The following is an 18,715-nucleotide window of genomic DNA, read 5'->3' on the forward strand; positions in this document are numbered from 1 at the left end:
ACATTGGAACTAAAGCTGAACAAGGAAGAATCTCAAAGATTAGGAGTTTCATTGCTTTTAGTTCCCCTTTAAGGGGTCTCCCTTCCCCTTCCTTTCTTTCTTCCCCTGATCCATCATAGCTTCTCAGTTAACACCAAATTCTTTTATTTTCCAAACCCTGCATCTTCCTCCAGAATTTTTCTGACATAAACTGTTAAAGCCAAATCTTGCTGCGAGTTTTGCCCCCATGGAGAAGTATGTATTACAGAAACAACTAACCCTTATATAACTTGGGAAACCCTGGGGGGTTGATTGCATTATGGAATCATACAACCATAAATGTACGGACATATTTTTCAGTATAAAATGATGTAATCCACTTTAGACATAGCCTCAAGTCCAGTGCCCTTCAGGTGGTGAGTGTTCAATAAATACTTGATTTCAAAGTATTAACTTAAAGAAATATAAAGAAAAATGTTATATAGATTACCCTTAGTTATCCATAAAAATCACTTATTTGCAACACTTCATTAATTCTCTACCAATGTGCAGTGAGATAGATATTGTACCATAATGATATTCTTAATATTGTACATGGGCAGTAAAGATAGTAACTTAGTGTAATTGAGGAGAAATGCATGTTTCCATTGATATAATTGTATGTCATCTTTAAAGAAATAAAGGGCTATTTTCAAATAATGTAAACTCATAAAAAAATGTTGCTTGTAGAGGTCCTCCTTTAAGGATCTCACAATATTTTGCACATAATGAGCACGCCAGAATACCCACCCCTGAACTTGGCTGATTCCTGCTCCCTTTGTGAGTATGAGGTTGCATCAAAGTATTGCAGTAAGTTGTTCTCTGGTAGTTTTGTTTAAGCTAGTAATTCAACAGTGATTTTTTTTGACCCTTGAATGATATAATTTACTTAACTATAGTTCAGGCTAGCCTGTGTTCAAATTGACATGGATTTTTAAATTAGTGACTTTGGAGTGAGTTTTAAGTTATGTCATGCACTAACATATTTTGTATATGTGCAAAAAGTTCTCTGTACTGATCAGAACTGATCTCTGGTTGTAAGACAGGAATGGACTTCCATATGTTAATGGGAAATAAAGCAGGGAGGGGGCTCTTACTTACTTAAGTTTATTAAGAATTAATAAGAATCCCAGGGTACCTCTTAGAATGGTAGAGGTGATGTTAGCCCTTATGTCCTGGACATGATCCAGTTTAGGTAATTGCTAATTACAATCTGTCTACCTAATTCCCTTGGCTCTTGCTTCTGAATGTTATTTTTCTTCACTTAGCGATATTTAACTATTATTTGTTCTTGGTATATGGCTTTTAGAACATCTGCTGGTTTCTACTTCAATGTTTAGTGTGGTTTGCTTTTTCTTTGTTTTTGATAATTATTATTATCAGATTATTCTATTTCTGTAGACAGAAAACAAAAACCTTGTAAAATTTTTAGCGACTTTTAACTATTTAGGCTGGAATATGCTTTGTTAATCTAATATGTGGATTTTCCAGATCCATGTTTGAGAATTTGGAACCACTGACACACAAGAGGCCCATGGCATACTCATTATAAGGTTGAGACAACTCAGAGATGGATTCCAGATAGATCAGGATTTTCAGTGTCCTAATTAATTTTAGGCTTGAAAATCAGGACATGGAGCACAGATAGGTGAATGTTAGCTCACGACTAGACCCATTTAAGGATCCATCATGTTCTGGAGCCTTCCCCAAATAAGATTATCTCTACTGTGGAGACTGGATCATATTTTAATTTTTTGGATCACAATTAATGGAATAGAAGAACACAGACAGAAAGGGATGAGTCAAAAAGGTTTTATCCTTCTCAAAATACAGGGCCAAATAATATCTAGGTGTTGCACACACTTCCATCCCTCTGAAGGAAACAAGATTATTCCTGAGTCTGTTAAGATCTGAGCACTTGATTTGGGATATATTACTTGGAGTTCAGGTGGTAAGACATCAGGTTTTATCTGTAATCTACCCTCAGTGTATAAAAATCACCTAGTGAGATAAGTTAGATGGAACTTCATTCATTCCCTAGCAATTTCAGATGAATCAAGCATCTTTCTCACTAGTCAGTATGTATTGAGCCTTATCAATGAGCAAAATGCTTAGATCTTTAAAGAATTCTGAAATCATGGATTGTAAATTCCAAACCTAACATACAGATTTTTGACCTCAATTTTACCTGCTCTGAACAGGTTCACCAAAATACTGCCTCAAAAAGATGTCTGGCTGAATCAACTCACCAGGGCTAACCAGAATGTCTAAATGACTCAAATACAGTGTTCCCCTTATTTTCTATTTGCCTGTGTTCTAGCTAGATATGGGAGGACTCTTCCTGTGGATTTTATTAAGGAAGCAAATAGTGTTTGCTGTGATATTACAACCCCGTGACTCAAATGTCCTGTCCATGACTCAGCTAGTGAGGGCAGTAACCCATTCTATTGGGTGTGCTGTCTTCCACTGTTGTTCTTCATATTTCAATTCCATCAGAAGGAACACATCACTCCTATTGTGTCTACGAACACCATTTATTTACCTCCAGCAGCATTTGAAATGGTGGTGAGGAGTAGTAGTAACAGAAGAACATTGGCTAATAATTATACTCAAAATGGCCATTTGGCTAGGGGGGCAGGGTAAGGTAATTGTGTCATAGGTTACTACATCTCTTGAGGATTTCTTGAACCTAAAATAGCTATTTTTTTTTATTTTTTTATTTTTTTTTATTTTTATTTTTGGGACAGAGAGAGACAGAGCATGAATGGGGGAGGGGCAGATAGAGAGGGAGACACAGAATCGGAAACAGGCTCCAGGCTCCGAGCCATCAGCCCAGAGCCTGACGCGGGGCTCGAACTCACGGACCGCGAGATCGTGACCTGGCTGAAGTCGGACGCTTAACCGACTGCGCCACCCAGGCGCCCCTAAAATAGCTATTTTAATGAATACATTTTAAAACCTGTTATTATGGCTCTTAGACTTCTTTAAAAAGGGGGGAATTTTTAGAATGTTCTGACTTTGAGATATCAGGCAAGATTTTAACCTCAGAATGACCAAAACAAACAAAACAAACAAAAATATCCACTAAAATTAACTACCAGAGGTCTGAAAAACTGCTGGTTTCTGTGTGACTATTTGTCTAACTGAATATTAAATCCTTTTTTCCCCATTCTGGAGACACACTGATACATACCTTCGGCCTATTACACTATGCTAGAGAAAACCTATTGCCAGTATACTAGAAATATATTCTTATCTTCTATAAGCAGAAGGCTAGGTAGCTTTATGGTTTAGGAGAGAAAAAAATCCATTTGTTCATTGCCTTTTTACTTGCACTAATGGAGAAAATCATTTAAAAAAAGACTTCCTTTTTTTTAAGTGAAAGAAAGAATAGGTATTGCATCCCAAGATTTTCTGTGTTCATTCTAGTCAGGATAGATGATACTGATTTTGCATGAAAATTTACTATGCAAGGTCTGGGGGTTTTGGCTTACATTTAGAAGTGTACAGCTTCTCCACAATACCCTCTGGTATGTTTCTTTCCAAAAATGTTAGAAGAGGATTAAGGAAGAAAAAACTGAAGGGCTTTAGGATGGGCCAAGTGTGGGTATGTGGTGGGGTGGTGGTGGTGGGTTTGTGTGTGTGTGACAGAAGGAGAGACAAAAGACAGAGAATCCTGAGGGCATATTTTAATATACTAAAAGAAGAACAATCTTCTGTAAGCATCACCAAAGTGGATGTATTCCTCAGTGCCCCAAAGCCCTTAAGGAAATAAAGCATTAATCCTTAACATTTTCTGGCTGAGTACTCCTACATCAAAACTCCTAAATTCTTGCCCTCTAACTCAAGCTCCCTAGAAACTTTCTCCCTACCCAATGACAGTGACTTCCAGGTGGCCTCTGAGTTTTACACATTAGTTCACATTTGGTCCTCCCATAGGTTGTGGTTTTTTTTGTTTTTGTTTGTTTGTTTTGTTTTCCCTTCTTGGGTTCTTTCTTGATATCTGCTTCCTGTCAATCCATTTTAATTTAAAATTGTCACTGAAATAATCCCTGACCTGAGAATGCTGCTTTCTGTGACTCCCAAACTGAAAGACCTTCAGGGATTAAAGTGAAACTTAATCTCCCAGAGCCAAACATAGTTCTCCACAGAAATGAGATAGAAGTCTTTCTTCTTAGGACTCTAGCTTAGCATGTGGTTTTGGCTGAGGAAGACACAGCCCCCTGTCTCTTTCCCCTCTTCATTTCTATCATCCACTCCAGAGTTCTCTGACAGGCTTTTCTCCTCACAGGTCCCTCATCTTCTCTTGCCATACAGCCTATTCAGAGTAGACCCTCTGATGCTGGCTGGGTAGGTCTTAAGACCCAGTCAGGCCCTGAATCTTTGTCTTAGTTGCCTTGGGTTGCCATGACACAACACCACAGATTGTGTGGCTTAAACAGTAGCTTTTTATTTCTCATAGTTCTATAGCTGGCCAATTCGCTTTCTGGCAAGAGCTCTCCTAGTGTACAGAAGGCTTCTTTCTTTCTGTGTCCTTACTTACATAGCCTTCCCTTGGTGTGTGCATGGAGAGAGCTGGAGGGAGAGTGGAAGAGTGGGCTTTTTGGTATTTCTTCTTACAAGGATATTAATCTTTCATCCTGTCAGATCAGGGTCTCACCCTCATGACTTCGTTTAACCTTAATGACCTCCTTAGAGGCCCCATCTCCAAATACAGCCACACTAGGGGTTAGGGCTTCTACAGATAAATTTTACAGAACAGGTACAGAAACATCTAGTACACCACAGTCTACATTTAAACTCAGGTGCCATTGATGCAATTCTGTCCATTCTTCCCTAAATGAGTATTCAAATGCTGCCATGGAAAGTTAACTATCCAATGGATGACTGCAATATGTCATCCATTAAATTAATGGCATAGTTTAGTGACAGTATGAAGACCAATATAGGCTAGCTTTTAATAACCAAATGGACTATTTTACAACCTAAGAAAATGAACAAAATTCCATTTTCACTTATGTAAGGTAAAACATATTGATATGACAAGATATACCCTTATATTTTTCTAATGTTTATTTATTTGTTTTTGAGAGAGAGAGAAAGATAGGCAGAGAGAGAGAGGGAGACCGAAAATCCCAAGCAGGCTCCTCACTGTCAGCACAGAGGCCAATGTGGGGTTTGAACTCATAAACCGTGAGATCATGACCTGAGCCAAAATCAAGAGTCAGATGCTTAACCAACTGAGCTACCCAGGCACCCCAAGATATACCCTTACTTGTAGATAGGGTCATTTAAAATATTCCATTTAACACACAAAAGACACTAGAAAATATAGTAAGACAAGTTAAAACGATAACTTTGCTCACATATGGCTAAAATATGAAACAACATCCAGAATTGATGAAAGACACAAAGGCAGGCATAAATGGACTCCTGCAAGGCTTCCTCTGGGCCTTGGCTTTCTTTCCAGTCTCTTGAGTTAGTGGTGGTCCATATGATCATTTTCTCAATAGGGAGGAACTCTGGAGAAGCAATTGATATTATTAATTTATACTGTCAATCCTGAAAATTTAGTTCAAAAAATAATTTTAGTGAGTATATCCACAGGTGTGTGTATGTGTGTGTGTGTGTGTGTGCGCGTGTGCGTGTGTGTATGTGTCTGTGGGGGAGGGGTATGGCTAGATGAACAAAATACAGTAGAAACTTCCTAGTTATGGAGTTGAGAGCCTAAAGGGTATTAGCGGGATGTGTTTATCCTTACACAAGATTTTAGAAAACTGCTGTGGCTCTTCAGTTTAACTTATCAACTTTATAGGGTGCCATTTAGCTGGTCACCAATGAAAGTAAGTCAATGGGCTATTTCCCAATAGATCTGCCTCCACAGAATAAATGAGGAATCTTTTGTGTGTGTGCATAAGGCTTGAATTGGTGACCGTTAAAGCAATGAGGGTAGTTATATTATCATGACAACTCTTGCGTATTGTTTTTAATCACATGAATCTCTCAAATTAGAACTGTAGATCATTACATGTCCCTGTAATAGTGTGTTCTGTGGATCCTGTTTTTCATTACTTATATCAACTACAGATACAGTACTCCATGTAAATCCCTTGAAACTATTCTGTTTAACATTGACAGGGTGAAAAGGACAGTCAGTAAAACCTAAGATACAACTGTAGTATCCCCAAAGAATCAATAAAGTAAATGGGAAATATTTGAAATATTGTTTTATTTTTCTTATTTGCTTCAGAATATTAATTACAGTATAGTCAGTTATCTTGGGTTTATCTGTAATTGTCCTAAGTGATCCTGGTAACCTGCTGATTCTCCCCATTTGCACATTTGTGTCCATGTGACAAGTTCACAGTACCACGTTCTCTTGTGTTGCAGGTGAGAAGCAAGGCAACCCAGGACAACTAGACTCTGAAAATAGACTTTCCTTGACTCATCTTTTGAGTCTTCAGACACGAATAGAGATTAATTTCATTGCATATTTCACTTGTATCAAGCTCTGTGCTGAGAGTTGGGTGGGGATAATGATAAATAAGAGTCAAAACATGTCTTTAATAAACATTCTAGAAAGAAGACATGTACATTAATGGTACTGTATGACAGGTGCCATAAGTATGTACAAAAACAAGAAGTAGCACAGAAGGCAAATGATTGAAGTATGCTTTCCAGCAAGGCACGACACTGATGAGGTATTGGTTTTTATGCATGAAAAATGAATGAGAGTTAATCAGACCAGAAAGGAACCATTCAGAAGAAGCAACATGTACTAAGGCCCAGAGGTGTGAACCAGGATCATGTATTTGGATAAATAATCCAAAGTGGCTGGAATATAAATTATAAAGAGGCCCCATATTTGCCAGCCTATGAGTGAGGCTTTATAGAGCTAGATGAGTTTTGTTTTGCTGTGTTTTTCCAGTTTGGTATTTTTCAACTATCTTTTCTGCAATGGCAAGGTCTCACAGATTTGTTGATCCAGTCAGACATCTTGTTTTTCTTTTTCATCACTTTGACACATTTTATTTATTTTTTTAAAAGTTTATTTATTTTGAGAAAGAGAGCACAAAGTGGGGTAGGGGCAGAGAGAAAGGGAGAGAGAATTCCACTCAGGCTCCACACTGTCAGTGCAGGGCCTGACATGGAGCTTGAACTCACAAACCACGGGATCATGATCTGACTAAAATCAAGAGTCAGATGCTTAACCGACTGAGCCACCCAGGTGCCCCTAACACAATTTGAAAACCATGAGTCTTTAGCTCAAATGCGTAGGGGCAGAATAAGAGAAAGGAGAGAGAGATTTTGTCATTTAGCAATTATTTAAGCACCTGCATCTGCTAGACCCTATGCTGAACAGGTATAGTCTTTGTCATCGTAACATTTTCAGTCCTGTTTGGAAATTGCAGATGCAAATGCCTAAGGGATGAAACAGATGATGTAAAAGAGGGTACCAGGGCAGGTGTGACACAGCAGGGAGTGATACAGATAGAGAAGATACAGAGATCAGGTAACTCTTCTAAAGCGGGCAGTTACTTTCAGCTTCAACAACAAAAACAAAACTAGAAATATCAACTTTTACGTGGAATTCTCCATTTCTAAAAGTTATAAATTAATTCAATCCTTTAAAAACTACTTATGGACCAGCATTGGGAAGGTTATATTTAGCCTTAGAGGCTCCAACTTATATTCTGTGCACCTCCACTGGTTGCTTGGAAGGGTCTAGGAAGGATGTCATCCCTTTGTATGTGTGTGGGTTTTGTGTATTGCTTTCTTAAGAGGACCATAAGGAAACTCTAGTGTTCTCAACTGATTCTGTGGTTACTTGGCCATTCATAAGGCTTATAGATGATAATGAAGTTGTCTTGGAGGGCTGCCATGTCCATGATGTAGTTGCTTATCCGATTTTGTAATCCTTTATCAATTCCCTCAACAGCTTGGAGGCCAGGCTGAGGGTATGGAGCAGAATATTAAGTGGTATCAAATCAAGTCCAATCTGTGTTAGAATCTTCTTTGTGATAATAAGAGATATTGTTAATAACAGTAACAGACAACCGTAATAGTGTGTCGTTATATTGTAAGTTCACTGTGAAGTTTATAGCCAACGCAGGACCTTATCTTATCGGAGCCACACATTTTACATGGTATAAAAGAAAAAAAATTAAAAGCAAACCATGTCAACAATTAGGGAAGGATTTGAAAGGAAGCAAAAAGTAGAAAAAGTAGTCCAGAATATGAGCATATTCTAACAATGGGATATTTGCTCAGAAATCACTTACACTTATCCTCCAAAGTGGATATTTGTTTTGCTGACATTTTCTAAGGAAGATGGTGTACCATAAAGGTTCAGAGTACAGATTTGGGTTTATCACATCTAAGTTTCACCACTTACTACTATGTAGCCTTACAAAAATACTCTGTCTCTCTGAGCTTCAGTTTTCCCCTCTGTAAATTGGGCATAAGAATAGTACTTAACTTATGTACTATTAGTATGATTAAATAAGATACTCCATGTAAATCATCTGCATATCTAGATACATTTTATAGTTATTGCTAATAAATTTTAACATTGTTAGTATAATTATTATTGGAGATTTAACTCTTTGGCTTGTTTTCCTTCTCTGTTTTATTTTTTTTTATTGACAGACATGAAACAGTTAAACCCCACCCCTAGCTTTTCAATGTTATTTTCTTCTACATGTTGCTTTTTTTTAACCAGGTGCCATCTTCTTTCTACCTCCACTTAAAAAATTTTTTTTATTTTTTATTTTTTTATTAAAAAAAATTTTTTTTAACGTTTATTTATTTTTGAGACAGAGAGAGACAGAGCATGAACGGGGGAGGGGCAGAGAGAGAGGGAGACACAGAATCGGAAGCAGGCTCCAGGCTCCGAGCCATCAGCCCAGAGCCCGAAGCGGGGCTCGAACCCACGGACCGCGAGATCGTGACCTGAGCTGAAGTCGGACCCTCAACCGACTGAGCCACCCAGGCGCCCCTAAAAAAAATTTTTTTAATGTTTATTTATTTTTGAGAGAGACAGAGAGTGCTAGTGGGAGAGTGGCAGAGAGAGAGAGGGAGACACAGAATCCGAAGCAGACTCCAGGCTCTGAGCAATCAGCACAGAGCCCCACGTGGGGTTCCAACTCAGGAGCTGTGAGATCATGATATGAGCTGAAGTCAGATGCTCAACCATTTGAGCCACCCAGGCGCCCCTACCTACAATTTTAAAAGACATTAGGATGAACTTCACAACTTAGTGAAGTATCTAGAGGGAATGAAGAGAGAGGCTTTAGGGTAAACTGACATAGGCTTGTTCCTCCTCTACGTTTGGCAGGATTTTACTTATACTTTAAGAACTTTCTGGATTAAGGGGTACCTGGGTGTCTAAGTGTCCAACTTTGGCTTAGGTCATGATCTCATGGTCTGTGCATTCGAGCCTGCATCAGGCTCTGTGCTGATAGCTCAGAGCCTGAAGCCTGCATTGGATTCTGTGTGTCTCTCTCTCTTTGCCCCTCCCCAGCTCACACTCTCTCTGTCTCTCTCAAAAATAAACATTAATTTTTTTAAATAAAAACTTTCTGTATTAAGAAATACCTATAAAATTAGTGTTGTCATAATCACGTTTGATTACTGCCAAATAGGAATACAAAACTAGAATTTATTGATTACCATCATATTCTAACTGCTTTACATGTCATCTCATTTGTTCCTCAGAATGACACTATGAGAAAAGGATTGTATTATCTAGTTTTATTTGAAAAACTACCCAGAAATGTAGTGGCTTAAAACAATAATTAAATTTGATCTCTTGCTGTATGTATGGGTCAGGAATTCAGTAGTGACTAAGCTGAGTTGTTCTAGTTCAGACTCTCTCACAAGGTTGCAGTGAGTGTCCAAGGGGCTGCAATTGTCTGAAGGCTTGACCAGAACTGGAGGTTTTAAGATGGGACACTCACCTGGCTGCAAGTTAGGGCTGGCTGTTGGCAAGAGGCCTCCGTTCCTCTACTCCTGGGCCTCTCCACAGGCTGCTTGAGTATCTTCAGACATGGTGACTGTCTTCCCTCAGGATGAGTGAACTGAGAGAGAGAGACAGAGAAAGAGAAGAGAGAACAAGAAAGAGAGGGGTAACAGGAGAGAAAGAGAACCAGGCAAAAGTATTCATTTCTACCATAGCTGCTTATTAGAAGTAAGTCACTACATCTGGCCCATAATAAAGAAGAGTGAAAATAGATTCTGTATTTTGAAGGCAGGAACGTTAAAGAATTTTCAGACCTATTTTAAAATCACCGCAAAGCAAAGGGTTAATATCTTCAATTTGCAGATGAAGTAATTGAGACAATATGTCCAAGAAAACAAAATAAGTTGTATAATTTATTCACAGATGTTCTTCCCCAACCCCCAATCTATGTGACATTCTTGCTTTAAGAAAGTAGATTATAAAAGCAGTGTCACCATTGATTTCTCTCTCTCTCTGTCTCTCTCTCTCTCTGTGTGTGTGTGTGTGTGTGTGTGTGTGTGTGTGTGTGTGTGTATATAAGTGAAATGGGCCTTCTAGTAAAAATTTGAAGACTTTATTTTCTAGAATTATTTGTTGTAGTCATGTTTTTGGAGTAGTCATTTGTATGCAATGCATCAGATAGGGAAAGTGAATTTCTCTCTGGAATTTGTATATGTGGAAAACATCATCAATCATAGTCATCACAAAGCAATTAAGTACCTAATTGTGCATAGCGCTGAGTTTGCTACTGAAACAGAAAACTTAGTAGGTAGGCCTGCTGCCTACCCTCTTGGGGCTTGGAATCCAAGAACTCAGTATATGAATGAAGAATGGTAAAGAGCAAGAACCCAAGGCATAAGCAAATTCTTTTGAAATAAGCTTGCAATAGTTGGGGGAGGGTAGATTCAGAGGAAAGACAATGAAATAAGCTGAGATGGTTAAGAAAGGACAAAAGGTAAAATGTTGAATTTAAAAAATGACCTGCATTTTTAAAGTTTTTTTTTTAATTTTCAAATTGCTTTTTTAGAGAGAGAGTGTGTGCCTGTGTGTGTGAGTAGGGGCGGGGCAGAGAGAGGAGAGAGAATCTTAAGGAGACTCCACACTTACTTATGGAGCCAGATACGGTGCTCAGTCCCATGACCTGAACTGAAATTAAGAGTCGGACAGTCAACAAACTGAGCCACCCAGGCACCCCTTGTTTTTGTTGTGTGTGTATGTTTTTTTTTTAAATATAAAAATAATTGGAAAAGGCACATGTTATTCTTGGGACTCAACTCTCACTGAGTTTGTACCTTTATTTTTAGGTATTTTTTTTCCTCTGAAGCAGAATTTCCTGTCATTTTAGTCCCCTTTCCATGTCAATGCTGGCTTATAATCCCTGGTTCCATCCCTACCCCTCAGTGAGATTATTACCTAAGCATATGGATAGATGTAGCTGAGGTTTATGTCTGTTATTTCCATGCAGAAAGGGAGGAGGATGCTGCTTCTGCTTTTCATATTCAGTTGTATTTTCAGTCAATCATGCATTTATAATCCAACTGGGAAGATATGATTCAGACACAATAGCCGGTCTGCTGCAAGAGTCTGCTGAAAAATTGATCAGCTGGCCAAGTTGTGCTTTTTTTTTTTTTAAATTTAGATTTTGCTTTCTTTCTGGAAAGAAGACAAAAAAGTCCCCAAACCAGCAGCAGCAGGTGCTGCCAAAATGGTATTTTTCTTATCTGTGCTGATTTCAAGGGGAGAGCAAAAGAATGTGTAATTGCTTCTCTCTCAGGCTGCTGGGATGGCGCCCGTCTCTCTGGCATTATCCACTTATTTGATCTAGGTAAGGAAAGAAGCAGAAATAAATTAAAAATGCATTTTCCCAAGGGCTCAAAGGACGTTGTTCACACATGCTTCCTTCCACCAATCTCTGCCAACTGTGTGTAAATATATATTTAGGGGAAAGCAGCGAAGGTCAAAAGCTCTCCTGGATATTCTTCCTCTTCCATTTATTTACCTTCCTAAGCACACATAGAAAGATAGCAGAATAGCAAAGAGGTTAAGTAAAAACCATGATCGCACAACAGTGTCTTTTGAATGTGGTAATTTCAGGAGATTCATCTATTTAGACTACAGATGTCAATATCCAAGTTTCTGAAAACCAAAAAAAAAAAAAAAAGGCAAATAGTAAGTGATTTGTTTATTTCAAGAGTTGTGTTATAGAACAATTGGATGGGAGAAAAGAATTCTTAACCCAGGAGAGAGACAAATGGGAGGATGGTTCTGTTCTCATTTTGGCATTGGACAGAAGGCAGCCTTATGGCCCTGCTGTCACCTCCTATCTATTCAGGCTTCGTTTTGCTGGCCTCCCATGGATTAGGTTCTGACTCATATCACAGACTCCCTCTCTTGATCCTCCTTTTATCTCAAGCCTTTATCTTTTATTCTCACTTTCCATAGAGTCCCAAAATTCAGAGGAAGCTCAATGTCATCTCTCCTTTTGTCCCAAACTTTTGCAGATGTGACCCCTACCCATATTTTAAGATTCTCAGTAGTCATCGATGTCTCTTAACTCTAGCAGTAAGAATGTTCCAAATATTACATCTAAATTCTTCCTAGTATAATAAAATCCATTGCTTTTTGTTGTATTCTCAATACCATGGAGCAATTGTTTCCCATCGCTGTTAGCATTCTCCAGTATAACTAATAAAAGTCTACTTGGAGTTTTTGTCATAGCCTCTATTTTTCAATTTTTTGAACGCATTCTTACTGCTTAATTTAGACTACTATTAGTTTTGATACATTGTTGGTGAATTTACCTTTTTCTCTCCTTTTGCCTGTTAATTATTCAAAACCTGGCTCATATATGCCTTCTTCTGTGAAGTCAGTGACTCACTCCTAAAGAAACTTAGAGCCTTTGAACTCGGCATATGCCATCACACTTTGTACCTACTTTTTTAGCATTTGTGTGTGTGTGTGTGTGTGTGTATGTGTACATCTTTACATGATTTTCTGAGTCATTCCACAATTCCTCAAGTGCAGAGATCCTGTGTTATTATCTTTGTCTTCAGATGCAAGATATGGCACACAGTAGATGTTCCATACATGCATCTCGAATGGACACATTGCCGGTACCAGATAAATGCCTGATGTGTACTTAGAGGTCATGATAAATGCAGAACCAGGATAATACTCTCCTTCACAGGCCAGAGTTGAGTAATATCCTGCACTAATGTCCAATATAAGGACTGTCATCTTGCCTGGAAGTGTGTTTCCCTATGTGGAGTCTTTTAGCTTCAAAAAGCCAAACACATTCAGAATATGCTCTTTATTATCATATCAATTCTGGGTGAAGGATAAATGACCCACATGTAAAAAGTTTGAGGGAGCAATCTATAAGACTGCCCTTACTTCTGACACCAGTTCCAAGTTCAGGAGTTTTGCAAAACCACTCTCAGATTTGATAATTTGATAGAACTCAGAGAACTCACTGAAAGCTCCTATACCCATTACAAGGGACAGGATACAAATTATAATCAGGTAAGAGACACATGGGACAAACTCTAGGTATCCAAATGTGGAGTTCCCAGTTGTCTTCTCCCCATGCAGTCATAGCCAGCATTTACACCTTCTGGCAAGGATGTGTGACAGTATGCACAGAATATTGCCAATCAGAGAAGCACACACAAGCCTTAGTGTCCAGAGTTGTTGTTGTTGTTGTTGTTTTTGTTTGTTCTTGTTTTGGGGGGAGGACTTCATCACATAAACATGATTCATTGCCCATATGGCTGACATCAGTCTTAAGCTCCTCAGGAGGCAGAGCTGATAGTGTGTCACCCAAGTCCCCACCTTGAATCATAGTATTGGTGTGGCTCATAGCCCCACAGCAAATCACAGTGTTGAACTTTCTGGCATGCCAGCCCCGCCCTTACCCAAGACAGTCCTACCAGGTATGACATTCCAGGGGTTTACAGATTAGTTCCCAGAACCTGAGGGCAAAGGCCAGGCTTCTCCTTGGGCAAAGTTACATTCTTCACTGTGCAATATGCCTCACATTTTAGGCTGTTCTCCAAAGTTCTCACCAAACCCATCATTTCCAAACGAGAGAAACGGGAAATCTAGTGCTGTTTCCACAGCTTAAGACCCGGCAAAAGGAAAGGATTTTTGGATGGTTTAGTCAGGACAAATATGTTTGCAAGGAGCAAAATCCCCTTAAGTCAATTTCAAGCTGATGTGTGTGTGTGTGCATGTTTGTGTGTGTATTCAGTGGAACTGAATCCCTAGAGTATGGAAATCTCTTATTAACATCCTCACTCTACTTTCCTCCTATGACAAAATTGTTTTCAGTAATAATCTTTTAATCATTTAGTAACTGTTATGTTTCATTTGTTCTTTTGTTTTAAAACAATTTACAATTAAAGTAGAATAATACATTTCATTTTTGAGGCTATTATTCAAATTCAGTAGAAATATTTCAGACCTAAAATTGGAACTTACCAAACAAGAACATCAGAGGGGTGCCTGAGTGGCTGTCAGTTGAACAGCCAACTCTTGATTTCAGTTCAGGGTCCTGGAATAGAGCCCCACCTCAGGCCCTGTGCTGAGGGTGGAGGCTACTTAAGATTCTCTCCCCTCTCTTCCCCTCCCTCTCTCCCTCCCTCTCCCCTGTCCCCTGCTTACATGCGAACACACACTCTCTATCTCTAAAATATTAAAATTAAAAAAAAAAACAGGAACATTACACAACACAGCTCTCTCCCATTCACTGAATGGACACAAATAAAACAGTTGAAAATTCTAAGTGGTCACTGAAAATGACAGAATTAAATAACTCTGTCCTCTTTATTTTGTTACAATCACTACGCTATTACTCTTTATTTTAAATATATTGTTTAAATAGAGACATAGACTATCACAAGGTTGAAGTTTCACATTACACCTTCTTTAAGTGCTAATGAATCTGAAATATGACAAACGAGCTCTCCAAGTAAGTGCATATAGATAAGTCCATGGGTTTTGGGGATTGACTCTATAATTGGGAGTTCTCCAAATTCTCTTCTGTGTAGACTACAATGGTTATTAAATAATAAGTACTAAGAATGTGTTAATTTGAAGCTTACATATCTAATATTAAACTCAACAGTGTCTGAAGCAATTGTTTAGAATATTGACCAACACAAGATTTTATACGTGTGTGTGTGTGTGTGTGTGGAATTTAGAATTGTGGAGGGGAAGCAGAATTTTCTATCTCTTTAAACTTTCAGTCATTTCTTTTATGTAGCACAAAAAAAAAAAAAAAAGATGTTTTGTTTTTTTTTTTCCCCTCAGTGTCATTGAGCTGTGGAATCCACTCTGATATTCTTTCCTCGCCTGGAGGGGGATAGCTTCTGAGGAGGGGCTAGGATTGCTTATGTGTTGCTGCAGAATATTCACTGATGCTATTTACAGTCCTAATTAAATGGAAGATTATTAGAAACGGGAAGGGGACTATAAATAGTTTGGTGCATTTTATCTGTTTCTTCAGTATGTGGGAAGAACATCGCTGAGCTCCTCCCTTGAAGTTCAGTTAACTCAGGATGTGTTCTGCCTTTGTTATTTTGCTTTGGCTTTTTAAAAAATCTCCTGATGCTGATCAAAGTGGGGGAAAAAAAACCAAAGAGGAATCACTCTTCAACATTGTAGAATATGGACAGAAGGAAAGTGAAATGAAATGGGGTGGGGAGGGGTGTGAGTGGCATAAGAAAAAAAAAACATGGGCCTAATCCTTTCTGACAACGTTTTTTTTCCCCCTCAAAACATCTAAAAATAAATCTTATTTTCAGGTCTGTGAAAAATTGGTTCACTTCACCCAGCCATAATGGGATCAACCAATCTGTTCAGAGAGCAGGGCACTCAGATTGGAAGCTTTCTCTCTCTGCTGTCAGGTTAGGACACCTTTTCCAGGGACTGAGAATCTCTCTTGGCTTCTTTTCATCCACTGTGTAGAGAATAGGAATCAGCTCTGCTCTAGGGGCAGGGCTGGGACCAGAACTGAACTTGACCTTGATCCAATCACCTGGCCTGTGCAAATCCCTGATTACCCAAGTTAGGAAACACCTTTAGACATAGTGCCCCCAACCTTGGTTCTTATGCTGAGCTTCCCCACTGATTCTCTGCTCTCCTCTCCCCTTCTGCTCCAGCCTCCTTTGGACAAGGTGCCAGACTCATCTGCTAAAGTTCAGCTTTGATGTCATCTCTTCAAAAGCTTTCAGCATGTCTTGGTTACGTGTTTAAAATTTCAGTTTCCTTAACATGCGTTTAAGGCAACCCGTGATCATCTTCTAACCCATATATTAACCCTAAGTCCTCCACTTCTCCTTGACTCAGTGGGTTCTAGTCCCAGAGGTTTACAAACATTGCCCAGACTCTGGATGTTTAGTTATTGCCTCATTGTTTTTGCTCATATCTTTGTTTCTTTGGTATATCATCTTTGTTCTTCTTATCTTAAATGTATCTCAATGCCAAAGTCATATCATATTTCTCCCACTGCATATTACTTTTTCCTTTTCTCTAAATTCCTTAAATCTTAATGCTTCACCTTTTCATTTAGCATGTACCAACTGGCTGGTTAGTTATCTTTATTTGTATAGGTGTTTTTCCTCACCAACTGAGTTTAAGGTCCTTTAGAATTGTCATGTCATGGTAATAACTAAGCTACACATTATTCTACTTGGTAACCCATGTAAGATTTTCCTTAAATAGTTTCATTTGATCTCTAAAGCACCCTTTTAAGGAGGTTTAATTTCACCCATAGTTTCACAAGTAAAATAATAGAAGCTCAAGAACAGTGAAATAATTTCCCCAAGTCACTAGGCTGATAATTGTTAGACCCAAAGTTGAAAATGCTGGAATTCTAGGGGCACCTGGAGCTCATTTGGCTGAACATCTTACTGTTGATTTTGGCTCAGGTCATGATCCCAGGGTCATGGGATTGAGTCCTGCATCTCAGCGCAGAACCTACTTGAGATTCTCTCTCTGTGTCTCTCTGTCTCTCTGTCTCTCTCTCTCTCTCTCTCTGCCCTTCTCCCCTGCTTGACTTTCCCTCTCTCTAAAAATTAAAATTAAAATAAAATGAAACAAAATAAAATAAATGCTGGGGTTCTGACTATATCCTATGTTCTTTTCATAGCTCATGTCTGCTTTATAATTTTTGTGCCCGCCATAATGCCTGGCACTGACTATAAATTAATGATACTGGCTTACTGAATGAGGGAATGAATGGCAAGAGCACTGTGCATAACACTGATGAATTTAATAATTCAGCAGAGCTGCACTATGACATTTTCAGATCACCTGCCAGGGACCTGACAAATGAAACCACTTTGTTAGTGGTACTTGTCTTTCTCAAAAACCGATAATAAAAGTCAAGACAAGATAGCCTTAAGTATGTTTCCTTCAATAACAAATATCGCTTGAAAGCAAATTCCACGGTATTCCAAAAGTGTTTTTCTTTTTCAGTGCACTTCAAGTTGCTACATAGAAAAAAAATCAAGCAAAACAGCAAGACATATGGTCTAATTCAAAGAATGATCTCAACACCACAAACCTAAAGGAGATAATTTCCCTTTAAATTCCCAAGTGGCTAACATAAATATATGTCGAAAGGATAAGACGGATACTTCTCTGAGCCTCAGTCTTCTCATCTGAAAATAGAGAAAATAAGAGTACCTGCCTCCCGAAGTATGGAGGATTATTTGAGAGAAGCAAAGTAGAGTCATTAGAACAGTGCCTAGACATAGACATGCTAAGTAGCTACTATTATCCTAACATTACCAAGGAAGGAAAGGCACTTTGCTCCCTTCTAGCAGGGGGGCAGTCAGAAGTAAGCTTCTATAGTGAATGTGACCTAACTTTCTCCTGTATTCTGAGCACAGTCATCTATTCTAATAAATTTATATTTGCCCATGTTTTTTATTATTAAGGTCCAGAAAGGTATGTTTTCGTTGATGGAGGAAGAAGGCAGCCCTAGAGAAGCAGCATTGTCTACTAGAATAAATCTCTGCTTTCTGGGTCCACTCTTTGTCTTCCTCCCTTCTTTTCTGTGAACTTAAGGTTATACTTAAGTCACTCCAGAAAATGACTGTGCAGTCACTGTAGACAATTCCTCCCAAATCATTACAGACTGTTCGTGTCTGGAGAGAGGCAGCCTCTCTTTCAGTGATAATGACTGTTAGATGAAAGGATTAAGCTGATTACATCTTTGGAGTACCGTGTACTGTAAGCAATGTCTGCCCCAACTCCATGAAGCCATCATGGACTTCCAGTGCTTTACGTGAGAAAATAGATCTTGAAGTAGTAAAGTTTCTGGCCATGACTAGGTTATTTATTTTTTTCCTGGACATTTTAATTATTTTTTTGGCCAGAGTGACAGTAGTAAATTCTATAGAGAGCTTAACTGAGCCATTTTCCAGGTGTAAACTGTTTTGTCATCCATTAGTGGGTTCAGCCAAGTGGAAATGTATGACGAATAAAAACTGTGGTCGGGGGGTGACTGGGAAAAAAGCATTTGAAGAGAGGGGATATTCGGTCAAAACAAAAGTCAGGTAAAATGTTCTAAGAGTATATCAGAAATTGGGTTAAAGCTTCTAGTAAAACAAGCAAACAAAACCTTACTTTCCACTACTTGCATGAGTCCAGCTGCATGTGAACCTCTTATCTGGAGGACCAGCGGGAGGT

General features: G+C 38.7%; 1 protein-coding gene across 17 annotated transcripts in view; it reads left to right on the forward strand.

The window, feature by feature from the left end:
• Window positions 1-18,715, forward strand: part of NRXN3 (neurexin 3) — a 1,572,196-nt gene that overhangs the window by 1,293,766 nt on the left and 259,715 nt on the right. The gene's annotated exons all lie outside the window — the stretch shown is intronic.

Source organism: Panthera onca, chromosome B3 (genome assembly GCF_046562875.1).
Source record: "Panthera onca isolate mPanOnc1 chromosome B3, mPanOnc1 haplotype 2, whole genome shotgun sequence".
Classification (NCBI taxonomy): Eukaryota; Metazoa; Chordata; class Mammalia; order Carnivora; family Felidae; genus Panthera; species Panthera onca.